General features: G+C 36.7%; 1 long non-coding RNA gene across 1 annotated transcript in view; it reads right to left on the bottom strand.

Moving 5' to 3' along the window:
- Positions 1-2,231: 2,231 nt before the first annotated feature.
- LOC140330547 (uncharacterized) overlaps positions 2,232-16,467 on the bottom strand; it is a 75,336-nt gene continuing 61,100 nt past the window's right edge. The window contains exon 3 of the long non-coding RNA XR_011920760.1: positions 2,232-2,359. This is a non-coding gene — a long non-coding RNA (uncharacterized lncRNA). The remainder of the gene's footprint in view (positions 2,360-16,467) is intronic.

The following is a 16,467-nucleotide window of genomic DNA, read 5'->3' as shown; positions in this document are numbered from 1 at the left end:
TTTTCATGATATGTCTCTTCTACAATAAAATAAACCTATTCTTCTGTTAAATATATCATCTTGTTTCTTACATTTTGGTACAGGACCATATTGAGGTACCACATCCCATATTTAAACATTGACATATATAAAGAATTTGAACTAGCAAACACAATGAAGAGAATTTTCAGATACACAATTTAAAAACCAACAGTTTTTCTGTATTCCAATAGTGTTAAAACCAAAGTACTTGAACAGTAAGCATGAGCAAGGATGAGCTTTCCTCAGCCAATCAGAGAGTACTAGAGGTTTTGAATGGGGAGACTTGTCCCCATTTAACCTCTAGTGCTGGGGATCGCACACTAAGCTGATCCCCATGACCGGCCACATACAGATGCCTCCCTGCATTACAGAGGCACTTGCATCCAAATGGTTGCTCAAAGTTTCAAAAGAAACACCAAAGATAGATAATATTACTTGGAAAATCCTGCTTGATCGTCCACCTAACTTCCACAACTACGTATACCAGGAGGAGCAGGGTACTTGTACTACTACTATGTACTTGCTGAACTTAGTCAAACAGTTGAGCGGAATCCTCCATGCAATATTATCTTTCATTGGCACTTCTTGTGAATCTTTGGGCAGCCATTTTTTACCAAAGGGCTTTTAAAATGCAAACATGCATTCTGTTAAATGTAGGCTGAGCTGTGTTATGATCCCATAATAATGGCATTCCCAGGTTCAGGGAATCAATGGTCATCAACTTGTCTGGCCAATCAAGATGCCTAGAGACCCAAAGAAGACCGGATTAAATTATAGCATTGACAGTGGAGTGAGGAAAGTTACCTCCACTTGGTAAAACTGAACTACATTTTTGCAAAAGTTTGTTAGAAATTCAGGAGAAAGATAAATAGCCATAAAAAGCCAAACAATTAAAGTGAACTAGATAAATGGTGTTTAATATTAAATATGTAAATTATTTTTTCTGCCACAGTGGATATTAAAGGAGGCAGAGTGACTGCACAAAGGGTGGTTTCTCCTTTTAGTGGGTAATCTACACTTTTTAATCTTTAATCTTTTTCTATAGAACAAAATATATGACACACCAGGAGTGTAATGGAAAATCTATTACCATATCAAAAAACTATATATAGAGTAGAGAAGACTTAGAATGTAATTTTATTACTGTCGGACTTCCTGTACTATTAATGCTGGCATTCTTCATTTCTTGTTCTGGTGTCACAAGGATAACTCTGCCTAATAGTGAAACAAAAAGAAATAAATCTGACAAAAATGTGATTGTTTCCAGTTGATTCACCTCTATTGGGAGTTAGGCTTTAGGGTTAATTATGCATTGTTTTTACAGTTTTTACATGCCTCAAATCCATAACCTGGCATACTGAGATAAAAAAGACTATTATTACGGATTTTTGCATAGACCACTGTTAGTGTGAAGACACTTTGCTGCACAAACTCAGCCAGGATTTGCACAATTTCCATAATGCAACCTAAAATTAAGTCTTGCCACATAATAACATCAAGATCATGCCAACAAAACTAGGATACATCAGCAGTGTGTTGGTCAACATGAACATAGAATATTTCTGAGAATATTCTTATATTCAAAGAAATATTCTTCTAAGATGGCAACTTGCAATAAAACAACAGAAATGCCTACTAAAATGCACTGCCTCTAAAACGTTGGTAAAAGAGACTCTGATCGCATAAGGAATTGGCCACCTATTAAATGCTGATCAGGATGTCCTACAAATTTTCCATCCATAATAATATTAGTGAATTAACTTTTTCAATCTCTTTCCTGCTGCCAAGTATGCAGTTTTTATAGTCCAAATCCAAAATCTGCCACTAAATTCAATGCACATCGTAACAAAGTGACCACAGCACAAGCAGGATAAATGCCATCATTATTTAGCATATTCATAAATCCCTGCCCATATTGCAGCACCCAGGGCCATTGGGCTGAGTGAGTATTGATAATAATGTATGATGATAAACAGTATTAATGGGAGATTTTGTTTAGGGAAACAAGTGAATGGAATGACAGCATACATGTACTACTTTTAAGTGTCTATACCTAAGAAAAACTGAAATATTACTCTGGGGTAGACTGACCTTTTGATGCCATGAAAATAAATGTTCTCAAAATCTTACCATATTTTTTGTGGCTCAGATCCTTCAACTTCTAAATAATCATATTTTTCCTCCATCTGAAAATCCGTAAAAACCAGTGATATTGTGTCTCCGGGTTCTGTGACTATTGTCCATGTGCAGTCAGCGTTGTTGTGATATTCATTAGGAAATCCAGGACTTGAGATGATTCCACTAGTTCCGCGTACAGTGCCTCCACAAGCATCTTCAGCTGTAAAATAAAATATAGTAATGTATAAATTCAGGTAACTCATTCCACATTCTCCTAATTTTCCCAGGCGCTATTGTCTGTAAATGTCAAGATGATCTTGACATTGGAGAATTTAAACATTGGAATTTAAAGAGCTACATTTTAAATGTAAATGTTACAGCAGATCTACATCCAAAAATCTTAGATTTGCTGGTTGCCTTTGTAGCTTCCATTAAAAAAAATGCAAAAGTCTACTTCCCTGAGTTCCCTGCAATAGATACCTCACTTTTATTTATTAGACAGCATCTTATGAACAGTTGAGTGGTTTAGGTGGTTTGTCTGCATTCCTTTAGTAGGTGAACCCCAACAAAAATATATTACTTACTAACTAACTAATAATACTAAATAATTACAGTCTAACTTTGCTAAGGGTTCATTTAGAAAACAGCAATTTGTGCCTCTCAGGTCAGTTAATACCTACAGTACATAAATGATCTACTTTTTTTAAATGAACTACTATTTTTAAGGGTGGCAAACTTTCACTGGCCAGCAATGTAAAAGGGATTCATCCCATTGAAGACCAGGTTAATATACTATGAACTGGGCATATCATAAATACTGGCAGGGGCTTGAAACTTCCAAATAAATAGATAAATGTATAACAATAAAAGTGTTTAAAATATATGTTGTTAAAATATAAAAGTCACAATAAGATAAAATAAAATAGTAAGCCTAATATCTATATATGTGTATAAAGTATATGGTCCAATATAAGTTACTTTCATTTGTTCAACTTAATGATCATAAAAACATAAATATTAATACTTTGATAGTTCTTTATTACTTGAAGCAATAAAAAGATGATGTTGTTTTGCACAAATATATTAACATGGTAACTTTTTTTTTTCCATAACTCTTGAATCAGGAAACCCATGGCATACAAATAAGGTTATTATTTGCCTTGAGCCGTCAATAAAATAATGAGCAAAAAACTGAAATATAAACCAAGACATATTCTGACCATAACAGAAGGTATTACTTCTACCTAACAAGAGCCTGCATTTGATTATAACCGTAAACCAAAGTAATTGATTTTGATGTCCAAAGGCAAAACAGCAATTACAGAAACACGTCAGATGCATTGCAACATGGGTCAAGATTTGGGCTAGCATCCCAATTTATCAACTTATCCTTACACAATTCCTTTCTGCCTTGAAAGTCCTAATTTAGTTTTGTTTGGTATGTATATGTCTTAAATAGGGATGTGGCAGTTTAACTCAATATGGAAACCGTATTGGACACTCGATACTTTGTAGCTATAATAGTTAATCATACCTACAATCTATTTTTGTATATATCCTCCCCTCTCCCCATTTGGGGGGTGTGCTCACTTGTCCTTACCTTTGCTATATCACAAGGTGTACCAACCTGTGTCTCCATCACTTATCCCTGCCATGAATTACATGTGTTGGGCAGCTGTAGAAAGGGATGCTGCATATCAAACTTCCTATGTAATATGCAATATTTTGCTGATATTTTATACATCCTGAAGCAGCACTTACGCAAAATGGATCACACATACCACTTATCTCCACTGGTAACATGAGTTTTTATATGATGGAAGAAATCTTACTAACCAGTGCATTTAGTTAAACCTTAAATGATTTGGTGATATTGTGACATCACTATATGGTCAATGAAGATTACAGGGACTTCAAATATTATATCTGGGCCAATATTTTTGTTGTTTTCTGAAATTAACTATGGCCTTCATTAGGGATGAGTGAGAATGCCTCTGACAGTTTCGCAAAAATTTCCCCAAACTTCTGATGGGTCCGCAAACTTTCGGCAAACCGTTTTGGTGAATTCCACTGAAGTCCAGGGTGCAGGTTCCCACGGTCCCTGGGCTGTTACAGTGGCTAGAGAGTGCCTCCAATCAGCTGTGACTGCAGGCGAACTCAAATGAACTCTCAATGGAGATTCTCTATTTAGAGTTCATCTGAGTTCAGTTCCCACGGTCACTGGGCTGTACTTATCATTAATAAGTACAGCCCAGTGACCTTGGGAACTTGCGTTCACAGCTGATTGGAGGCACCCGGGTGCTTCCAATCAGCTCTGACTGCAGGCGAACTCAGATGAACTCTAAATTCGGCGAGAACATGACCCCATGGCGAATCACAAGGCCGTTCTCGCTTACAGGTCCTGCAAGCGAGAAAGGCCTGATTCACCACGAGATCGAAATTACAAATTTCGCTTGCTCATCCATAGAGTGGACCTGTGCGGACACATTATATTTGCAGTTAACTTTTGATTAAGGTGCAATTAAGCTTCACAATTGCTGAATTGAAAAAAAAAACTGTGTTTAACCTAAAATGTAGCACTAATTAATACACTTCACTGATTCTGTGGTTGGATCAACTTCGCCCCATGTTTTCCATGTCAAGCGGTGTGCCTCTACTGTCTTACCTAGTTATAGGTAAAATATGGATGGGGTGATATGTGTCTTATTAAGTTTTATTTATACCAACCATTTGTGACATAGGTATGATATGCCGTATTTTGCCCTGAAGAAGCAGGCATTATGGTCTGTGAAATGCGTTGAGCCTGTTTTTAGGACATATGTGATACATTGAGACTACCACATGATTGGTGTATTTTTAAATATGCGCTATTGTTCTTGTGTTGATGTTTTTTTCTTTTCTTTTTTGTATATGGATTGAATTAAAGATGAGGATTGCTTTGCTTTTTTTTTAAAAAAAGTTGCTTCGTTCTCAGTTATTTGTACACCTCTAAAGCCCCTGGTATTTTTGAAAAATGTACTTTTCTTTTTCTTCCTCAACAATATGAATTATTAGGATGTGGCATTAATTGATAAGTGTTTGATAAATGAGAACACGCAGAAGAAATGTATCTATTTCCAGTTGGCAGAACTTTTACAATTAACCAACATTTTGGTTAAATAAGTTTTTCAAAGATTCTTTAGAGTGAGAGAGTCACAGATCCAAGACAAGTGGATCTGTGCCTTTGTCAATGTCATTCACTTGACACTCCTCTGCAAACAGCACCAGCAGCCCTGTTCAGAATCCTATCTCCTGGTTACTTTCTGGCCCGAGTCTTGTGACTCCATGAGAGCTTCCCATTTACTCCAGAGGACCAGAATATTCTGCAGAAGTGGTTCATCATCTGGACGCGGTGTGAACACCTCCTGAGCTGCCTCTGCTCCAGCACTCCCTCTGGTGGTGGGTTCTGTTACCTTTTGGTCACATGTTCTCCCTTTGCCACATGACCTCCCCTAAAAAAACAAGTGGCTGGCAAAAGGATGTCCTCCTAGGTCCCTAGGACCACTCTGCCTCCCGGTCCCTGCCTGGCAACAGCCACAACCTTGCAACAGCCTGCAGCACATAAACCTCACCTCTAGAGGCTCTGGTGAAAACCAGGCAAATGCTTAGACTCTGTGCCCCTTACACGTCTCTGCAAAGTGGGCTGGTAACACCAAGTGTCCATCATCCCAGCCTCAGACAGAGTGGCAAAGAGCATGATATTTTCCATACATGATGATCCTCTACATTTCCTATACAGTAGTAAAACCAAAAATCCATGAAATTGTCTAAGTGAACTCAAAAGAAACTTAAAATAGATTCATTACAAACTACAGTTGACATTCAAAAATCCGGCCTTCAATAATGCAGGTCCTTCAGTTTTCCAGCATGAATTTCAGAGCGCTTTTTCAAATTTACAGTGTTTTCTGGAGGTACTGTTTATGTTTTGATGCTGCTCTACTCCAGAATCAGCTGTTAGGTCTTGCTTTTTCCTCCATAGAATGAAGCTGCTGAGGATGCTGGTACTGTCAGTCATGAAGATGATCATCCTGACTGCTATCTCTACTACGATCTTCTATTTAGGTTCTTTTTGAGTATAATGATTAAAATTCTGAGGAACTATTTTGTTTAGTTGAACTAAAACTCTGTAAAACTGTTTTATTTAGTTGGTAAACATTAAAATTTCATTTGCTTTTCCTTTAGTGTAATTTCATTTAGTGTTATTTCATTTTAATATACAGGATATATAACCTTCAAAACTCCGGAACTATCAAAAATCCGGCACAGCACAGGTCTGGAGGTTGCCGGATTTCTGAATCTGTACTGTATAGCAAATGGCAAACTCTTCGATCTCAGCATACTGTTTATGTAATAGACAATCACATTTGGTGAAAACCGAGTCAAATTCTATTCTGTAAAGGTTAATTTGGTCCCATCTCATCACTCTATCTTATTTGTACATCAAATGAGACAGAAAGTCCTTCTGACAAATAGGGACATTCGGGAAACAAAAGGAGGTCGGGTCTCTCTACTTGAATATTTTTTATCAAAAAAGGTTTGTAGCAAAGAATCCTAAAGACTATTATCCAAGCTTAAATAAAAAAAAATCAAGTGCTTCAACTTGTTGTTGGGGCATCTGGTTATGGAGCCACCAGCTTTAACCTAGAACTTCTGAAGTGAAGCAGAATTTCGTGGTAAGGAGACCGGCCACTAAACCACCTAACTGTGGGCTGAATGACTAATTGACTGATCTCCCTCAAACTCTGCAAGGAACACCAACTCCATGAAGGGTGCCCTGAAAACTGTGGAGTCTTCCTACTGGGATTTTTGGAACCTAAAAATCAATAGATGACATCATCTGGATTTCAATCTAATCACTCCTTATGATTAAATGTGCAGAAGAGAATGTAGATTTATTACCAGCTCAAGGGGCACAGACAGTCAGTCAATATTTTAAACCTTGACTTGTTTCATACAAGAAATGTTTGGTAGTTATGGCTTCCAAATTCAAAAGCAAAAAAAGGGAAACCATTACCTCCCTTACATAGTTACCCTATGTATGTCATACAAGGCTTATTTTCGAATATGTTTTGCCTGAGCCTGCAAAGGAAAACAGCCCAATTAAAATGGTTGGATCTCTTCCACAACTGGGCCACCTTTACATTTTGGGCTTCACTGAGCACATAAAACTAAAGCAATTATCAAGCAAAGATTTTTTCATACTAAAAACAAACACAGGAAACTTTATTTCCCCACATTTTTATTACTTAACAAAGCTGAACAGGCAAAGAAGATACAAAGAATTCTTTTTACTGCATCTATTTTTTATCTTTATCTGAGAAATGTTAGTAGACTACCAAATATCCACCGTTTCCAACCACGCTCAATTATATTTTATATTTATAAATCTTTTAAATCATAGCTTATGTATAAATAACCTAGATATAATCTTCAGTGTTACATAATTATAAGGATAATACAAATGGCAATAGAAAGATTTCGACAGAGACTAATGACATGGGCTGGTGGGAGCTGTGCAAGTATACAATTTATACTCACATTAAATAAAGTTGTAGTTAGCATTTTTACTTTGATGACCTTGGCTGTAAAACAATATATTTTAAGCCTTTAGTTTGGTGAAATAATTAAAGCTGAAACATTATAATGGTCTCCTCAGTCCGCCAATGTGTCCTATTACATAGTTACAAATTGTTATTACTTTTGAGATTGGTGGCATTTATCAGTGTTACCCAGCTGGGAAACAAAACGTCATCTATTTTATCAAGAAGAGCCATTCCAATTGAAATTGAAATTCAATTGGATTTTTTCTTTTGATATGTGTGGTACAAGCTTTAGCTGCAGATTCCCAACTCAGAGACTTTGATAAACAGACCCCTTGATGTTGACGGGAGAAATGTCTTCATTTTGGTACAATTTTTTACTCATTATATTTATTCAGCCATGTAACTAGTTAAAGAAAGAGTGCAATAGTTTAACATAAATGAAGAATTGAATGAAGTTTTATTTATTAGTCATAACATCATTTGTCTGAGGCTTGCTTTTTGTATTTCACTGATGGGTGGCATTGCATTCAATCAGTTGTTTTTATTCTTTTTTTCATTAAATTAAATATGCAAAGAGTATTGGTTCATTCTATCTAAGACTTGAAGAACAAACACAGCCCAAGACTTGGAAAACATTAGGATTGATTACTATATCTCCTAAATCCATTGGACCATAGGGTGAAATTAACCCAGTAGTAAAATAAGTTTTAGTGCATTTGTTACGAATATTTTGTAAAATTTTGCTTAAAAATCTATTTTAACCTCCTACAGTAAAACTCCGTATCTCTGTAGAAAAAGAAACACCTTTGCATGTCAATTCACTTCATCTAAACATCATCCAAGACAAGGTAAAAGGTAAGGTTTTATGAACCCAAGTAGTTGTTTTAACTATTGGCATGATGGTAGAAGACAAAATAGAATAAATAAGGTTTCAGACAGTGCTGTGCCATGTAACAGAACTTGGACTGGGTAGACAAAAATGAAAATAATTTCCTTAACTTACATGGATCTCCGAAATGCATTTTATGTTTATATGGCACTAATATTGATTTTGAAGGGACTTTAAAGTTGACTACCAATGGCTACAAGATCCTTAGCTTTTCAGAATAGTGATGAAGGGCTGTCTTGATAAACTATGTCCTATGAAATATAGACATCCTTAAAACTAAAATAAATAAACTAAAGAAATATTTTAGTAAAATTCTAGATTTTGTAGCTATCCATAGCACAACCTCAGCTCCTTGAATTATTAGATCATGTTTACTTGCAGTCTTGTCAGTGACATCCTTGGGCATAACGAAGTCCTTCTGTTCAATATTCACTTTGTAATCGCCTGTAGTTTTTTTGCCCAATGCCCTTTTGTCTAAGCAGCTTCCTGACTGCAAGCAAAACAACAGATTTCTTCTTCTCGCTTTAGATATCAGCACAGCATTCACAATAGTTAAAATGTCCATAACAAGCAGTACACGGTGGTGTGATAAACCTAAAAGCTTATTTGGCTACTTGACATTTACACATTTACGTATGTCAATAATCCGAGACAGACACTTAAAATGTCTTTTTATTTTCTTTTTCTCTCTGTGTGCAGATATATAAACCCGGAAAACATTTTGTTGTAAAAAAAAGGTCCTAATTTAGTCTTGGAAGCTCTATTTTATAAGTGTAACCATAGACATAACACACTGTGAGACTGCTGTGAGGCCCAGGAGCCCAAGGGATCTATACAGCCTGTATGATTTAGTAAAGCAGCACTGAAGGAAGTGGAGAAAAGAGATATGTTTGGCAGTATAATACAATGGAGGCTTTTGCAAGGTTTATTCAAGTAAATATAAAATGTAAAAATGCACCAATATATATTATTATGCTGTTTTATTCTATATATTTTATTTATTAATTTTTGGATTTTTTTGACCCAGCATGAGATTAAAAAACCTTCTCCTATTTAAATGTTCTTACTACTCTGATTTAAAAAAGTATGTTTCCTAATACAAAATCTGAACTCAAGCTCAAGGGAGTTAGTAAAAGGATTTACTTATCCTTTACTGGATAGCCTCCTCTAAGGGTATAATCACACAAAGTGAGGCTCAAAACAGGAAGCTTTTGATATCTTTCATACTGCTCCAAGGTTCCTTTGTCATAGATACAAAATATGTAAACCAAATATTGTATACTTGATCTTTTTATAAACAAATTTGTAGCGATTTGAAGGGAAATTAACCAATATAAATTCAAAGGTGTCCAGAAGCCCTATTGTTAATGCTTAATTTTGTAGTCCAGTTTCCAGTTTTGATTTATTTACCTTCTTAGGCTGGTCAAATAAGGAGTTTGTACCTGGTTCCAGTAGCCAAGAGTACATTTTCTAGGAATTGTAGTGGAGCTGTGCTACAGAATACATTTGAAAAATGTTAAAGAATGAGCAATTACCCTTCGTATTTATCTGTCACGGATAACAGGGAGGGGAGGGAAACAGAAAGGGTTATACTCTGGACTAGGCCTCCAGTGGCTAGGGAAAAGGGAATGGTCACCCCTTGCAGACACCCTAACCTTGCCCTAACTCCTAACCGTATGAGTATCCCCTGATGGTGGGAATACTCATACACAGGAACCTAGGCCCTACTAGCCCTGTATAGCCCTAGGAGTAGTGACTGGCTTGAGACTGCTGGTTCCTTCCCCTATGAAGGACCCAGTGTCTCCCTGAGGCCTAGTAAACAACTAAATAACCACAAGACCCCAAAACACCAAAAGTAAAGCAACTTATCTTATTAGCAGATATAAACAGGAACTCAGGATGGCACAACACTCCAGCTATTCACATCCCAGCAGTGAATATTAACCGCACAGCATGAAGTGTGAGGCCAGACTAAATGGAGGAGCAGTAATGACCACCAGCTGCAGCTGATACAAGGGAAGTGGTCATTACAAACAACAACACAGAAACAAGTAAAACCAAAGAGGCTGTCAGATAATCACACATGCAGCTAGTCTGACAGATCCTCAAACTTCCGTCACGGAAGGGACCGTGACATTATCTCACCCTTTATGCCACATCCCTAATTTGGTATACAAGAAAAAAGAAAGGAACATGGGGATGCAAATAGCAATCCCGGGGACTTTTTAGGCATTTACAATCATGCCAATAGTCACACAAATTATATAAAACATGATAAAAAAACAAGAAAAAAAAAGTATGATGGCTGGCAGTGGGCAGGCTTCATCACTGAGATGTCCGCCATAGGCTTGATGGATTGGGTCCCCTTCAGCACCAGCGTCCAGCATGATTGAAAATGCCTAAAAAGTCCCAGAGTTTGCTATTTGCATTCCCATGCTCCTTTCTTTTTTCTTAAATTTAAAAAATAATAATCAGAACAGCTAAATATATATATTTTTGTTTGCAAGGCAGTGTCTGTGTATTTATTGAATCCCTGGTCCCAATACTATTCCTTTTTATTATATATTTATATTATTTCTTTTTTTCTATTTTTTAGGCACTATAGACAGAGATCCTGATGACAAATGCAGCTGCAGTGGATTAAAACTCATAATTTCATAGAAAATTCCTTTACTAATAGTAAAAAGGTAATAATAATAATAAAAATAATAATAATAATATTGAAGGACATTAATGTAAAACTTACAATAGGAAAACATAAGAAACATTACAAATAAGAAACACACAACTACAATTAGCCCCAAATCATTGTTGTTTCATTAAACTGATATGAAAACATATATATATATATATATATATATATATATATATATATAGTGAATTATATTGCTAGATGTTTTGCATTATCTCAGTCTTGGAACCTCAATGGTCAACTCAACACATACTGAGATATGAGGGGTCAAGGTGTTTTTTAATGCAAGTTTAAATCTCACAGAATTTGACCAAATGTCTAGACAAATTAGTAATGAAGCGTCCTAAATGAACACAATCCATTTATCTGCACGTGGTGATATACACTGTTATCAAATACAAGAACAAAGGTAAAAGCTGGCCACTCATCCAGGTGAAGTAATGATCTGCAAATAATGAACACTTATGTCTTGCTTTGCAGGGTAGAGTGTTAATAACTCAATTTACCAACATGATACCCTCCAGGTGCCACATTACTAATGCAAAGACAAATGCATAATCCCCGCTTGACAGATTTCACTATTACAAAAGGATTACAGCAAATCATTCTTATAGCTGGTTAGATATTTATAGATTAGAGTTCTGGGCATTTTACATGCCAAATAGCTCACATGCATGTCAATTTGGAGTTCTCAAAACCACATCCTTCGTAATGTTCACAGCAGGTATCCTTGAGACTAAGGGTCTGATTTTTTAAAGCTCTCCAAGGCTGGAGAGAATACACTTTCATCAGTGAAGCTGGATAATCCAGCAAACCTGGAATGGATCTGGTCCAGGATTCAAAATATCTGCTTGCAAATAGAAAATGAAAAGAAATCCATTCCAGGTTTGCTGGGTCACCCAGCTTTACTGTTGAAAGTGTATCCTCTCCAGTCTTGGGAAACTTTAATAAATCAGGGCCTAAAAGTATATATTTGACAGGTTGTAGACATACAAGTATGCATATATTCCTTATATTCTTATGCCCCCCTAAGAAAAGACATGCTCTGCATTTGCAATAAAAAATTAAAAGCTGAACAGCTGATTAGCCAGTGTTGGGATAGGTAACTAACATGAGTTGAGCTGAGTTAAGCTACTTAGTTCCTGTTGGGTGGGAGAAAGAGTGAGCTGAGCAGCTGCATCATTGTTGGGGGGTGGATCAAGGAGGCTACTGGGCAGCTGAGCTGTTAAAAAACAACCCTAGTGCTTTTGCTCTGAACTTTGAAAAAAAAAATTCCATATATACTCAAAAATAAAATGTTAACAATAATTAATGTAATTGCCAAATTAAATCAACATAAAAAAAGGAAATCCATTGTTTGGAGAAAAGTTAAAATCACATGAGCTCAGTCTGTATAGCTTTTCTCTGCTTTTTACATGTTAAGGTATTTTGTACTTTGAAGCTGGTTATGATAGGTTACTTGCTCATTAATTATCTTTAATGCATTATTGTTGGTCACCAATAGATCGAGCTATGTGTTTATGTCTATGTGTAAATGTGTAACAAACTCATTTCTCCAACAGCAAGAGTCTTTTACACACTTTACATTAAGATACAGCACAACTGACTGGTGCGAGCCAAATATATACTAAAATTCTATTTCTAATGGCATTTTTAGGGAACAAATCTTGGTTTATTCCTGAATATATATATTTCCAAATGCCTGCAACTACAGACGCCATTGTTGGCTCTTTGTAAATTCATGTAATGCCTATTATACATATGTAATTACGTGAATGTCTATTGTCTGGCCACACGCACACTTTAAAAATGAATCCATGACTACCAGCTATGATGGATAGATGTTAGACAACATTTTTCTCCAGATAATTTGTTCACATGCTGATATCTAAAACAGAAACTTCACTGTTGTTTTTTTTAATTTTTTTTAATGAGGTTATATTTTGCGTTATTATTGTACTGTGAAAGTAATTTTCATGTAACCTTCATATCTTATATTTGCTTGCTGTCTCAGTTTTCTTTCATAATAGTGTTCCTTACACTGTTCCATAATAGAGCACATTTAATAAGCATTAAATATGACATTTACCAAACATTCACAGGGGGTTAATCATTCCCTGTAATTTAAAACACATACACCAGGAATAATTCCCTGCAGTAAATATTTGGGGAATGTCACATTCACTGCTTTATATATACTGCTTCCCCCATAGTCTTTTCATTTTGTATCTGATTATTAAAGTGTGCAAGAAACAGACTCGCTGAGTGCTGCAATCAGAAGATAAGCTACTGTGCTAACCATATTTACTGCGCAAGTAATCAGCAAATATGTTTGTACCCTTGTGTACATATAAATAACGTACCGCTATGACTCTTAAGACTTCATATGCTGACTAAGCAATCAAACCAACATACTTTTAGCCGTATTGGACAGTCAGTTTAGAAGGTTTACATAATTAACTTTGTGTTTGCATATTTTATGTTTCCTAAATATTGGTGGTGTGTGTATTTTGTCCTTTTGTACAGCATTTCCTTGCATTTTTAGGGATAAAAAGCAAATTGTCATTGGTTTTGTTCAAAAAATTGTATTTAAACATGTTAAATGGTGTTTTCATGCATTTTAATTGTTACTGTAAGGAACTTACCTTTCCAGCGAGCCTGCAGCGTCCCTGGGGATCACAGTCGGAGAGGGAGACGCCGCTGCAGCAGGCAGCATCGCCGAGGCTGCTGCCTGCTCGCAGCGTGTCTCTCCCTGAAGGTGGAGAGATCTGTTCAAGCCGAACTACTGTTTGGCCAGGCAGCATCCCCAGCATCCCTATGGACGTGATCAGAGAAACTCTTGTTTCCAGCAGTCCTCCGGATGTGCAAAGTAGGGCACGTTCCAGTGGTGCTGTGGGAAGCGGTGCGCGTGCTACCATGCGTGTCTCTTGTACCCGCCGGGGGCGAGGCTCTCAGCTGCCTTGGCGCGGGGTGGGACATAGTTTGTTTGAATTCCCTGTGGCCAATCGGCCGCAGGGGATTCAGTTATCCTCCAATCAAATGGCACCAGGTGGCGCAAGGTCAATGGGCACTCTGGCCATTTAAGGAGAACCTGTCCTGAACACCATTGCCCACTATAAGCCTCTGTGTATACAGTGTGCTTGGATGTGTTCTCTGGGCCTCATTTATGAAAGCTCTCCAAGGCTGGAGAATACACTTTCATCAGTGAAGCTGGGTTATCCAGCAAACCTGGAATACATCTGGTCCAGGATTTAAAACATTAGCTAGCAAATAGCAAGTGACTTTAAAGAAATCCATTCCAGGTTTGCTGGATCACCCAGCTTCACTGGTGAAAGTGTATTCTCTCCAGCCTTGGAGAGCCTTCATAAATCAGCCCCTCTGTGTTGGTTCATATAAACCTGTTGTCGTTACCAATAGCAATGATACCTGATACCTGATTCTGCCTGAACTCCACCTGCCCTGACCTTGGATTGTTTGTGACTACTCTTGCCTGCTGCCTGCCCTGACCTCGGATTGTTCCTGATCTGCCTTTTCCTTACCCTTATGTACCAGGCTTATCGGACTGATCATCTGTAATTAGCTTTTGTCTTGTTTTATGATGACAATAAAGCTTGATAAAAGGATTCTTGACGTTGGCTGTGGTTTGTGTGCCCAGGGGCATTACAGGTACTTGTTTTATATGTGTTACCATTTATTTTTAGGTAAAGCATGTTTTAAAGGAAAATGTGTTAAAACTGTACTGTACAATATTGTGAAGATGAGAATTGTCCCCTTGTCTCCATCTATGTTATCCAAGTGCACTAGTTCCAAAGTGAAGCTTCAGAAAGGCAACTTCTGCTCCAAAGATCCTCCATATTTCTCCAAGCAATTTTTGTCACGTTTACAATATATCAATAACAAAAATTGTATACATGATCCTTTTATAACCAATTTGATAGTGATTAGAAGGACAATTATCTAACTAATGCTCAAATTTAAACTAACATTCTTGGCCATTTAATGTGACTCTGGTCAAGAGGTCAACAACATTTACATAGACACTACCATGAAAACAAAGAAATGAAATACTTAGGTGTATAGCAACCCCATTGTTAACTTGGCAGTGCTCATCTAATTTACCCTTTTTGACTGGTTGATTAAAGGGCTTCCGCTACTGGCCAGTTGGGGTTCCTCCCTCTGACCCCCCAGTCATTGCAGGATACAATATTAATGTAGTGGTCAGCAGAAGGAACCCCAACAGCCAGGGTTCAACATGGTATTCTGCAAATCCAAAAGAATAAGAGTAAATTGTTTAAACAAAATAACCATCAGAACAGGTAAAAATTTAGTTTTGTGAAACGAGAATGGTCCCATGGTCCCTGTCTTCATTCACTTTATCCAGAATTGCTAGCAAAGCATTTTTATGGACTGGCTTTCTGATACTTATTTGACTATGGTAGTCCATGTCCGTTCGTTAGAATGTAACAATGACAAGGCAGAAGCACTAAAAGAGGGACCATTGGTAATCCACAAGAAATGCCTGTATACGGACCTAGATGGCTGGATCATCTGGTATTATTTCATAACTGTGGAAAAAACATTAACATGTTAAAAAATTTATGAGATTTTAGCAACTGGGTTCAAATCTACTTTAAAACTAGCTATCGTAAATTCTATGGCTTCTTAGGTAGATGCATGTACGTTGATACAACTTTGCAAAAAAAAAACTTAAAATTAACAGAAAAATGTATGAGAGATTTTAGCGATTGGATTCTTCAATCCGCAGCTTCTCAGCTAGACCAGGTAAATTGATACAAACCTCATAAATAAATTCCTGTTTACATAATCCTAATTAGTGATGATCATAACTGTTGAAACCCACTGCATTTTTAGTGTTCATTTTTGAAAATCTGGCAGTGTATTAATATTCTTGTAAATAGAGAATTGTTTTTTTTTTCCCTCCAAATAATTGCACATCTTGCAGTATGTGATCCCACATAATTATTACTTCTGCGAGCAGCAAAAACCTGTAATGTAATTAAAATAGAACACACTATATTATTTTGAAGGGTGTGCTCTAACCCTATAAAATGTATCCAAATTTAATAGAATGCGCAAAAAGTGCAATTAAAATGTCGCTAGTTAGAAAAACAAGTTTTAAAAAATGAGAATGAGAGATATTAGAG

The sequence above is a fragment of the Pyxicephalus adspersus genome, chromosome 5 (genome assembly GCF_032062135.1).
Source record: "Pyxicephalus adspersus chromosome 5, UCB_Pads_2.0, whole genome shotgun sequence".
NCBI lineage: Eukaryota > Metazoa > Chordata > Amphibia > Anura > Pyxicephalidae > Pyxicephalus > Pyxicephalus adspersus.
This window is presented reverse-complemented; position numbering and strand designations above follow the sequence as displayed.